The 12,678-nt window shown below is 39.8% G+C and overlaps 1 long non-coding RNA gene across 1 annotated transcript; it reads right to left on the reverse strand.

Moving 5' to 3' along the window:
• Positions 1-3,446: 3,446 nt before the first annotated feature.
• Positions 3,447-6,071, reverse strand: LOC115929445. Its single transcript, XR_004066498.1, has 3 exons — positions 4,983-6,071; positions 3,908-4,176; positions 3,447-3,514 (listed from the first exon to the last, which is right to left on the reverse strand). It is a non-coding gene; the product is annotated as an uncharacterized LOC115929445 (long non-coding RNA).
• Positions 6,072-12,678: the final 6,607 nt, after the last annotated feature.

Here is a 12,678-nt window from a genome sequence, read left to right on the forward strand (position 1 = left end):
GCAGATCAAAGAGCTGAGGATGGAATTTCATACATGCCAACATTTAAAAATCAGAAATCTGTACAAATTATGCTATTTTTAAAAAAAAGAGGAACAATCCTAACTCTCCTATTCAATACTACAGACAAATTTGTACAGGAAGAGGAACACCTGCATTAAAATGATAATTATCTTCTCCCAAAAAGAGGAATGTTCCTCTTTAATCTGAACAGTTGGCATGTATGGAATTTCATGCATGGAGAGGGGGGGGGGGGGGGGGAGTGGAGTATCGAGAAATCAGAGATGTTGACGACACTGCTCAAGCTGACCACCACTACAGCAAAAAGCAGACACCATCATGTAGCCTAACCCCATCTGAAAAGAAACTGATCGGACGCAAAGTCTTACTAAAAAAGAAAAAAAACCATGCTCACTTGGCATGATGGCTGAATCCCTGATGACCAGATCTGGGTCAAGCTAGGAGATAAAGGGGGCACCTCCTTTAAGCTAATGGTGCAAGTGGCAAACGTTGAGGGTCCAAATAGCCTCCCGAACACATATTCCATCTGTGTGTTCGAAGCGAAGGACTCTTGCTTTAACCTGACCGTCGCACTGAAGGAAATGGAGCAGAAGATTCATGACCTGTCATCAGAGTCATGGAGGTTACTTTCCGTTTTTTTCCTATGGAGGAGTGCATCAGACAAAGCAAACAAAATCCAAGTTTTAATATTCTACTTACTATTTTATAATGATGAACTGGTAAAGGAGAAAATAAATCTTCATAAGATAGTGGGAACTATCTCAAGAGTTAATCCTGCAAGAATAGGTTCAAAGTCCTTGCAAAAAAACATGACACTGACACTGAGCCTTCTACTTCAACGTCAACGAGCGACCAGATCAAAGAGCATCGCCAGCGCCCCTTGTTTGAGCTATCTGATGCTGTCCTCAAGGGCATCCCCAACACCGATTGTCTGAGCTACCTGATGTTGGCATCATACCCAATCGATCTGCTACATGTATGTACTGCACGCATAGAGCAACGTTCCCTCTGTGCAGCGCGCCATGATTGATGCTTAGTGCTGTTTCGATGTGGTGTCGAAGCACACGGACCCAGCGCTAGCTGTTTCTGACGCATTTTAGATGAATTCATAACTCAGAAATGCTTATGTTGATTTCTGATGATGCTCTGTCCATTGCAAAAGACATACTCTATTGGAATTGTATGGTTTACTTTAGGTTTAAAGTTTATTAATGAGAAATAACAAATAAATCTATTACGGACTAGCACAGTCTTATGCTTAAGTCCATTATACGCTGCGCGTGTGCTTTCCAAGATAGCACAGCGCATTGTTTTCCCCACGTCTGCATTATGTCTTTATAACCTGCAACATTTCTGAAACGAGAGATTAAGGGCCTAATTCGTCGGGACAACATGTAATTAAGCTCTCCCTGGAAATCCCCCCATAAGACTGGTAATTGGGCGTTCGTCAAGACAACATGTAATTAAGCTCTCCCTGGAAATCCCCCCATAAGACTGGTAATTGGGCGTTCGTCAAGACAACATGTAATTAAGCTCTCCCTGGAAATCCCCCCATAAGACTGGTAATTGGGCGTTCGTCAAGACAACATGTAATTAAGCTCTCCCTGGAAATCCCCCCATAAGACTGGTAATTGGGCGTTCGTCAAGACAACATGTAATTAAGCTCTCCCTGGAAATCCCCCCATAAGACTGGTAATTGGGCGTTCGTCAAGACAACATGTAATTAAGCTCTCCCTGGAAATCCCCCCATAAGACTGGTAATTGGGCGTTCGTCAAGACAACATGTAATTAAGCTCTCCCTGGAAATCCCCCCATAAGACTGGTAATTGGGCGTTCGTCAAGACAACATGTAATTAAGCTCTCCCTGGAAATCCCCCCATAAGACTGGTAATTGGGCGTTCGTCAAGACAACATGTAATTAAGCTCTCCCTGGAAATCCCCCCATAAGACTGGTAATTGGGCGTTCGTCAAGACAACATGTAATTAAGCTCTCCCTGGAAATCCCCCAATAGCCATAAGGAATTGTAATTGGAACTTGAATATGAAGGTACGGAACGAAGTGGACTTTAAGACGCTAGCTGGAATTAAGATGTACCACTATTAAGACGCATGAAGTCCACCTCTCCCCCTATGATGCTATAGAAATGGAATTAAACTAAGATAGGAAATTTTCCAAGTTCCATATTCCTAATGAATCATTGCCCTTCAGTTTATTACATGTATTAACATATAAGAACAACAATTATGTAAATTACTGAAGTATAACTATGAGCACAAGGCATTGTGACAGTGGTGATATGAAGATGTTGTAAATATTTGAAGTACATGTATCAATAAAAGTTGACCATTTTCTTTTTGTCGGGAAACTAAAATTATGAGTCTCTAATCACTTGTCTTAATTCTTAACCGGTACACCTCCGTCATAGTCGTATATTTCAACGAAACAAACATGAATAAGTAATTGTAGCTTCCCCGGTCTCTTTTTGGATAAAGATAAGACCTAATTCCTTTGACCACTTGGACATAATTAATAAGATGTTGTCTGACGAATATCCTGACAGATATAGTAAAGAATCAAATTCCCCATCTGGGAATGGGAACCATCCTGACGTAGAGGTCGAGATCGAAGACAGGGGCGGCCGCCACAATATGTATACAGTGCTATAGGATGCGACTATTGAAAGGAGCCACAAGTCAGAAACATTTCTTATTAAAAAGAAAAACTACTATAAGAAATTGAATATTTATGAAACAATCGGTGAGTCAGTCCATTAGATGAGTATGTACAGTGAAATGTGTACCTAACCCAACTGCATATTCACTCTGCGCAAAAGGTTTTACAGAGAGTCTAAAAGATTCAAACATCTCATGAAGAAACCAGTGTCTTGTAGCTTCTTTACTCTCTGCATTACATAGCAAATACCCGTTTTGCTTTACTTGATCTTGGAGTACGACATCAAACACTAATTTGTTGCTGCTCTATCTGCATGCTCAAAGGAGATGATAAGTCAGCGTTGGCCTCAGCGATCTTCCTTTGATAACTTCAGATCCTGGGAAAAGAAAATGGTGAATTGATTGACATTAATTGATGAATTCCTACAGAAGGGACTAGCAAGCAGGGGATATATGAACATCTATAACTCCTATGCAAGAGACTAACCTTCAAATGAAGGATTTTTTGCTATAGGTTTATTCATTGCTCACTTATTATTATCCTTGTTAAAAGCTTTAAACACATGTTATAATTACCCCCAACCAATGAAAGTTTCTGCATGACTGACATTTTTTACACAATCTTAAAAGCCTCATCATTATCTTTTTATCTTTAATAGATGCATATTCATGGTATCAGCATCCCACCCAGTGTCTTATCTTGTATAGCTTACCTTCACAAATTTCTTGGTTTGGGTGTAGAGTCTTGTAACAATTGAAGCAAACATGACTGGAATCAGTCCCCTCGGCTGCAAGTGTCTCCTCTACAATGGACAGCAATTTCTGTAAAAGGGTGTAAAGAAATAAAGGAAACAATTACAAACAAATAAAGATGGGAGAATGAAAAGGACACACATACAGCTGCTAAATCTCGAAAGACATCTGACCGTCAAAGAATGAACTATCCATGATACCACATTTTCATCGAGCATCTACACATATTTATTAGGCCAGAGTTGAATATCATCTTAGCTGTTTTAATAGCCCTCCAAACTATTCAAACAAATATTTGAAAATCCAATCAAGAGTGATATTCATGCATAAAGTAGTGGCAATTAGATGAACAAAAATTGTACTCAAGCATTCTGTACAGCTAGCGTATTTTTACCCTTATGACAATAACAATTGTAATATTTTGGGGGAGGGTGGAGGAAGAATTTGTTCACAAGTTCTTACCCTTTTTATGCTTTTCTGATCTTGACTCCGAGGCCATCCTTGCTCTCTTGGACTCTGCACTCTTGACCGTGTCTTTGGTTGCCATGGCTTTTGAGTTTTCGTTGACGGCGTTGATGACGCTGCTGAAGATGGTTGATGGGAGAACGAGGTAGATGGAGAAGTGAAAGTAGTGGTAGGATAATGATCCTTGGCAAGCTTCCTGGCTGATCTATCGACAAAAGGTCATCTCTTCAGGCTCGGTTGATTTTACTGGAGTAGACAGCTTAAGTCTGGGGAAAATTAAGATAAACGTATCCCAAAGTTACACCAAAATACCAGACATAAAATGAGTGGAGGATAGCTTAAGTCTAGGGAAATTAGTCATAGGCAATTCATAAAGGTTACACCATGATACATAATCATGTTTCAATTGTCATTACTTGTCATAAGAATAAAGAATTAATGGTTTTACTCTAATTCATTTTAAATTATTTACTAATTTTGTTGGCTAGAAGAAAAAAAAATTGACACCAAGCAATATTGAATGTATGTTAACTTTATATCTTTGTCCAACAGATATTGATGTGGAAAGTGATAGTTCTGGTATTACCTACATAAAAAGCAGAGCTGCCAACCTTGTGCGACCCAAAAAAAGGAATCATGATGGCAAAAAAAAGGAATTTCAAGCAAAAAAAAGGAATACATAAAAATGAAACTTACAACCACGCGTGACACACTTCCAAAGCTGAAATGTTTATCATGTGTTTTTTTCCATACAAGCAGGTAATTTTTTGGTGGTTATTTTGGTATTATCGACATTTTTTTTGATAATATTTTTCTCTTCAAGTATGTTTTGAAAATTAGTTTTCTATTGAATTTGTGATCCAATCACCACTTTTAGGCCTGTTGTTTGACGTGCGGTATTTAAAAAAAAAAAATAATAATTTAAAAAATTTTTTTTATTAAAAAACATATTTTATGAAGAAAAAACGTGATACCGTAATTTGGAGGAAAAAAAGGAGCAATTCCGGCAAAAACGGGTTGGTTGGTAGCTCTGAAAAAGTAACTAGGTGGATATCAAAATATTTTTGAGTACCTTTCTGGAGTAAATCCCCCTGAAGTTGATATCCTAGCCCTTTTTTTTCGCAACCTGGGAGTGCTGGTGCTCCTCTTAGACCTTAAACCCACGTCCTTCCGCGGTGTCTTAGCTTAGCGAATCACTCATCAGGTAACTCCGCATAAGTCAAATCTGTTGGGAGCATCAAAAATAAATTTAGACTATTGCAAAATTTGACTTATTGGGAAGTGGAAATAACACGTTTTGCATAGTTTGGTCAAAATTTTAAATTCAACTTAGTGATAATTTGACTTGTGTGACTTCGAGTTAACTTTATTACCCAAACCACTGTTTAGCCCCCAAAACTTGCCTAACATTCTATAAAGGCAATGCAAACCAAAAAAAAACTGGGACAGAGACATGTAGGCAGCTATGAAAACTACTTCCATCTCCAGAAACATTAAGTTTAAACAAGACAAATCTACAATAATACTTTTCAAACATATGACATACATAGAAATACAGTGAAGTTTTTAACACTCAGGCCACCTGTGTTTTGTTTAAGTGCGAATGATGAATGGTACTTTTACATCTTCTTTAGATAGCATGATTGAGAATTTCAAGAACGAAATTATCCTCTGGCTCAGTCTAGGCCTATAATTTATTATAAAGACTCTATCACTAGGAATATCAGACACATATATCCATGACATGTCATTGTCCATTTAGATTTCTCACTACCCTCTATAGGAGGAATATGACAAGAGGACGTGCCTCAAGGTTCAAGTGTAAATAATGTGGCATGCTCAACTTCTAAGTTCTATCTGATCGTGCACTCGTTTTGGTGTGCTAATTAAACCCCTTCCTATAATGTAGAGCTTGCACGCATCCCTATGCAGTCTACGTGCATTGCACGTTCATGCAATAATGGTTACTAAATTGAAATTCAAACCTTTATCACTCATGATACTGAGTGAACATGGTGTCTCCATGTCCCCTAAAAAGGCTTAACTCGGGACTCTAAACATATCTTGATCAATTACTGGCTTTAGATCTAATACTGTGTTAGACCAACGATTCTGTCTCTTTCGTTCGTTAGCCTCGTATTTGGAATTGGTTAGGGTCAGCTCCTCACTTTAGAGACAGAAGCCGACCATAGGGTCTGTCAAATTCAAAATATCCCTGTCGTCTGGTAACCCGACACATGCTCCGGCGACGATTACAACGGTGACAAATGCTCCGACGACATTTGCTTCGCCAACATTTGCTCCGCCGCAATTTGCTCCGCCGACAATTGCTCCTCCGACAATATTTATTTTATGGGTTGTTGTTTTTGTTTTGTGTGATTTGTTTTGTTGTTGTTGTTATTCAGGGCAAGAGTGTGCATTTTGAGAAGGGGGACGAGTTTTAATTCCCCGATCAGGAGACACTGATGGAAAAAAGTGATAAACCTTTGCGAAAGACGCAATCCTTTTTTTTCGGGGGGGGGGGGGTAAGGTGCAGAAGCTTTTAAGTAATATATTACATTTTCTCAACCTTGAGTCGACCTTCTTTCAACAAATTGTGAATTTTCTTTTCTTCTTGGGCACAATATTATTTAAGGTAATATTTATTCCCTTTCGGTAAGCGATGGTATATAGCGAGAGAGAGAGAGAAAGAGAGCTTTAATGTAGACTTATCATTAATATTGAATAGTATCTTCCTGCTTAATTTCCCTCCTTAATTAAATGAGCATGTTTATGGTATACCATAAACCGGCGAGCGAGCGTTTTAAACCAAAGAATTATGTTCAACAATAATGAGTATCAAACAGAGTTTTCTTGCTGCGGAACGGGTTGGGCACATTCATGAGGCGATGTCAATTTCATTTTTAGAGAGCGGGCGGTTTTAAGCTTATTTTATATTGAATAGCATCTACCTGCCTTCCGCCCTTCTTCGTCTGACGTTTAGAATGTTTAAAATTATATTCCCGAGTTAGCGTAGCAAGTGAGCAATTTTTGTTAACACTTCTCTTTTGATTATTTATAGGCATATTTTTACCTATAAAGTAACTGTGACATCTTGTCCCGTGAAAGGGAGGGCACAAACATATTTAAGGGGACGTTTTTGTTTGTTTTTAATTTCTTTATTTGGCAAACAAGGAAGGTAAAAATCATAGGTTATAATCTTAAATATAATCTTTCTACATTACGCCCCTTTTGAATCAAATGGGCAAGCATTATTTCAGAATTATTGTTTATTCCATGGCGAGCTTAGCGAATGGTCAAAATTCTTTGGCTTGCCATTTTATATTGAAAAGCATCTGCGTGCCTAGCATCGCTTTTTAATCACTGATGTACATGTATTACGAGCATAAGCTATAGCGTAGCGAGCAAGAAATTTTTCATCCTTTTCATATAATAACTGAAAACCGCCTGCCTGCCTACCACCCCTTCTCTTAAAGCTTATCTGCCGTAGTTTACAGGAGGGATTAGACTGCCCTGCAAGGTCCCTGGACAGGTGGTTAGCTCATCAACTCAGCTCTCAGTTAACATAAGAAAAAGAGGATCATGGGGGACCAATGGTCACCGATTAGGCATTGTTTGTTATATAGAGGGCGCAAGTAGCTACAAGTAGTGCAGTGGGCCTTTAATCAATGATTATTTCACGACCATTTAGAGTAAAGGAGGGGGTAATCGACCATCACAAGTTTTTGGCCGGTCTGTTGGATGCATGGTAAAATCCCTTTAATACATCGCATAATAGCATATCACATATCCCACACATACCAGACCATGCCAGAGTCACTGAAGAACCACATTTGCAATGGAAAATATATCCTAAAATATCACATTTTATCGATGTAATCGGCATTCCCGCTACCCGAATCTGAAAAATCGAATATCTTACGCGTGTCTGTAAGAAATATTGGTACCATAAAATGAGCTTTATTTCAAGTATTTTTCAGATTTAGAGCCCGTTTTTGTGTGAGTCGCAAGCTCAAAAGTATCTCATTAAATCAATGCAGCTGGACACCGCAACGCACACACGATATCTATGTCTAATCCAGAGTCCAATTTCTGCACTGCAGTTTTCGGCATGGCGAGCTCCTGCGTGGGATACCTGCTCCGACGCTAGTGCTATAGATCGGTAACCCGACACATGCTCCGCCGACGATTGCTCCGCCGACATTTACTCCGCAAAACGCGACAATTGCTCCGCGACATTTGCTCCGCGACATTTGCTCCGACGTCAAATGCTCCGCCGACAGTTGCTCCGCCGACAGTTGCTCCGCCGACAGTTGCTCCGCCGACAATTGCTCCGCCGACAGATGCTCCGCCGACAATTGCTCCGCCGACAATTGCTCCGCAAAACGCGACAATTGCTCCGCCGACATTTGCTCCGCCGACATTTGCTCCGCCTGAAGCGACACTTGCTCCGCCGACATTTGCTCCGCCGACAATTGCTCCGCCTGAAGCGACAATTGCTCCGCCGACAATTGCTCCGCCTGAAGCGACAATTGCTCCGCCGACAATTGCTCCGCCTGAAGCGACAATTGCTCCGCCGACATTTGCTCCGCCGACATTTGCTCCACCGACATTTGCTCCGCCGACAATTGCTCCGCCGACAATTGCTCCGCCTGAAGCGACAATTGCTCCGCCGACATTTGCTCCGACGACATTTGCCCCGCCCAAAAAGTGTCCCATAAACTACAAATGCTACTAGTACTACGACAAATGCTTCGCCGACAATATTTTCTTTACACCTGTTTTTTTCGTTTCTTTTTTTCTTCTTCATTTTCTGAATGCATTTCTTGTAATAATGTAGATGAAATGAAATGAATGAATGTTGATGAAGTGGGAGGAAAAAGGAGTTACCTAAAAGTCATTTCGAATATACTGAAATAACTTTCCATCTATCACTGTACGTCCCATATAATATATACTAAACACTCATTACATGTCGTGGGAAGTTTTTTAAAAAAAGTAGAGCAGCAAGCCACATTCCCCAATACGCGCATACCTCCTAGTTAATTTCAAGTAGCTCATCAATATGTAATACCTGAAATTACCTCGATCAATGCATCTTACTAGGTAAAGCATTATACAATGTAATAGGTCATCATGGAAATTTAGAAAATAAGTAAGGGGGATTTACCAAGTGTTGATCTTTTTAAGAGTTTTATAAAGAAACAAAAAGATATTGAAATTTTCTCAGCGAAAAAAAGGAACAAGCTTGTTTCGCATTTTAAGAAATGGCGATTTGACTTATGATACTCATGTTGATTTAACTTTTATTCCTGTGCCCCCTCACTCCCCTTTATGCACTGGAGTTCAAACTATGATTTATATGTGTACAGTGTATTTTTGTTTACTATAATGTTTTTTTTTTATAACTTTCTTGTTCTTTCATTATTGTTAGTTGTTCTTATACATATTGTTTTTTTTGTTTGTCTAATTATTACCAATGACTTGTAAATATGTAATTTTTATATGATTGAAAATTTAATAAACACACAAATATAAAAAAAAAGTTTAGAAAATAAGGGCACTTATATACGTAAGGAAGAGAACCCATTCAGACGGGAAAATGAGATGGCAGCCTTTCTGCTTATTCACATTTATACAAATCATTTTGTTGCAGTTTGATGTTAGTTCTTCATGATAAGCCAATTGCTCTTCTTCCGGTGGCTTCGTGAGTCCCTTAAATTATTTAGTGAAAACAAAGTACTCGAATGAAACGGAGTGTTTTGCACACTAACATATATATATTAAAGCTACATACACTTAACTAAAGGAAAGAAACCTTTAGAAAATGGACTGGATATTATTGAAAATATTATTCTAAACAAGAATGTACTACATGATTGTATTACTTTACGTTTCAATTTCACGAGAGAAATAGAACTCGAGAGGGGGAGCTGAGAAGAAGTGATGGAAATGAAAGAAGACTAATAGCATGAGAGGAAAGAAAAGAGCAAAGAAGACAAGAAAACGGTGTAAACAGGAAAAGGAGGAGCATGGGAGAGAGAGAAAGAGAGAGAGAGAGAGAGATAGCCTTGAGCTTTGGATCAGCTAATGAGTAATACATGAAACAGATTTTGAGCGGAGTAATTATCTTTCGTCGGAGAACTTGCGTAAGGAGCTATAATTTTATTTTTTTATTTTTTTTAATCTAACATTATGGGGAATAGCAAAAAACGGTTGTCTTTTTTGCTCTTTTCTTTCCTCTCATGTTATTAGTCTTCTTTCATTGAGGTAATTTCAGGTCTTACATATTGATGAGCTGTTTGAAATTAACTAGGAGGTATGCGCGTATTGGGGAATGTGGCTTGCTGCTCTACTTTAAAAAAAAAAAACTTCCCATGACATGTAATGAGTGTTTAGTGTACATTATGTGGGACGTACAGTGATAGATGGAAAGTTATTTCAGTATATTCGAAATGACTTTTAGGCAACTGCTTTTTCCTCCCACATTATCAACATTCATTCATTTCATTTCATTTACATAATGTCATGAAATGCATTCAAAAAATGAAGAAAAAAAGAAAGAAACAAAAACAACCCGTGAAAAAAAATATTGTCGGCGAAGCATTTGTCGTAGTACTAGTAGCATTTGTATTTAATGGGACACTTTTTGGGCGGAGCAAATGTCGTCGGAGCAAATGTCACCGGAGCAAGTGTCGCTTCATGCGGAGCAAATGTCGTCGGAGCAATTGTCGGCGGAGCATATGTCACCGGAGCAATTGTCGCTTCAGGCGGAGCAATTGTCGGCGGAGCAATTGACGGCGGAGCAAATGTCGGCGGAGCAAATGTCGGCGGAGCAAGTGTCGCTTCAGGCGGAGCAAATGTCGGCGGAGCAAATGTCGGCGGAGCAATTGTCGCGTTTTGCGGAGCAATTGACGGCGGAGCAATTGTCGGCGGAGCAATTGTCGGCGGAGCAATTGTCGGCGGAGCATCTGTCGGCGGAGCAATTGTCGGCGGAGCAACTGTCGGCGGAGCAACTGTCGGCGGAGCAACTGTCGGCGGAGCATTTGACGTCGGAGCAAATGTCGCGGAGCAAATGTCGCGGAGCAATTGTCGCGTTTTGCGGAGTAAATGTCGGCGGAGCAATCGTCGGCGGAGCATGTGTCATGGAACCTATAGATCAGCAAGGAAGTGCGCGCTTCCTATTGACTTGCCATACATGAGACCGAAAACTGGTTTGCTATGCCGATAACTGTCTCTGAAACAGTGAAAATTGAAATAAATATTGTCATGGCAATTCGTGATTTTTTTCTGGTATTCTTTTTTTGTTTAAATAATATTATTTGCTTCATGATTTGAACAAGAAATGATAATAAATAGGAAGTAAAGAGTCCAAAAAATAGGATTTTGTCTTAAGTGGCCAAAAAAACCCTCCTTTACTCTAGGCCTACAGTATATTTCATACTCCATTTTATTTTTAATTTTCCCTGAGGACGGTCGCGACGCCGCGCTCGCAGGATTTATCCTTATTAATTATATTGACACCGTTCCGGCGGAGCATTTATCTTCAACGGGGTGCTTTGAGGAAGTAGCATTGTTGGAGCATTTGAAATTTACAGGGCACTTTTAGGGGCGGAGCTGTTTGCGGAACAATTGTCGGCGGAGCAAATGTCGGCGGAGCAATTGTCGGCGGAGCAATTTTCGGCAGAGCAAATGTCGTCAGAGCAAATGTCGTCAGAGCAAATGTCGGCGGAGCAAATGTCGCGGAGCAATTGTTGCTTTTTGCGGAGCATTTGAGGACCAACCAACCAAGTACCAAGAAGCCAACCATAGGGTCTGCTGTGCAAGCTTTACTGGCACGATCAAGTACATGGACATTTTAGTGTGACTGTGACCAATGTTTGCGCGTGACTTTAGTTCGCAATCTCTAAAATTCGGTAGATCTGATATCACCAATGGAAAGAGAAGCATTAAATTACCCAGAGACGAAACTTTCTTTGGAATTTGGCGCAAAATTGTGAGAATATTGACAAAAGATCATCAAATCTTGCAGTCATTTGCGTCCGTTTTGAAAAAATATCAACTTACCAAAGCAGGGCTTATCCGGGGGGGGGGGGGGGGGGGGGGGGGACAGGAGGCACATGCCCCCCCCCCCCTCCCCACTGAGCGAATTTGCGGCCAGCACAATTTTTAAATTTTCGTGAGCAAAATTTTTTTTTTTAAATGTGCTTAGAAAGTTAGACCTTAGTCTAGATCTAGATCTATTCAGCAGCTGGCAGAGTCGTTACGTTATCCTCCTACCCATCCCCCCCGGCTGGCTGACTCGTTGCGATTTTTTGGCGTAGATCTAGGCCTACGTTACTGAATTCACCCCATGTCATTTTGTGCCCCCCCTGGAAATCTTCATTTTGAGAGCAGATATCCTCAAATTTGTAAGTAAAAAGTTTGACTAGACCTAGATCTAACTGATTGTACGATAGTCTATCTCATCTTGCAAATTATGATATGAACTGATTTTTGATGGACCGCATTTTATGATAAATCAGCTGTAGACTCTAGATCTAGATCTACTGTAGGTAGGCCTAGACCCTATGGGGGGTATTCTCATAAGTTAAGCCGGGACTAAGTCCAGACTAAACAAGAATTTTAGTTCACACTTCTATGGAATGCTAGGTTTCATCGTCTTCCTTTAATATTCATGACAAAGATAATCTACCAAAGACTTTGTTAAAATTCAGTTCATACGCATATTATCTTTTTCTTCACATTTCATTGCAAAATTAATTTTT

The sequence above is a fragment of the Strongylocentrotus purpuratus genome, unplaced genomic scaffold, assembly GCF_000002235.5.
Source record: "Strongylocentrotus purpuratus isolate Spur 01 unplaced genomic scaffold, Spur_5.0 spur5_scaffold_5, whole genome shotgun sequence".
Classification (NCBI taxonomy): Eukaryota; Metazoa; Echinodermata; class Echinoidea; order Camarodonta; family Strongylocentrotidae; genus Strongylocentrotus; species Strongylocentrotus purpuratus.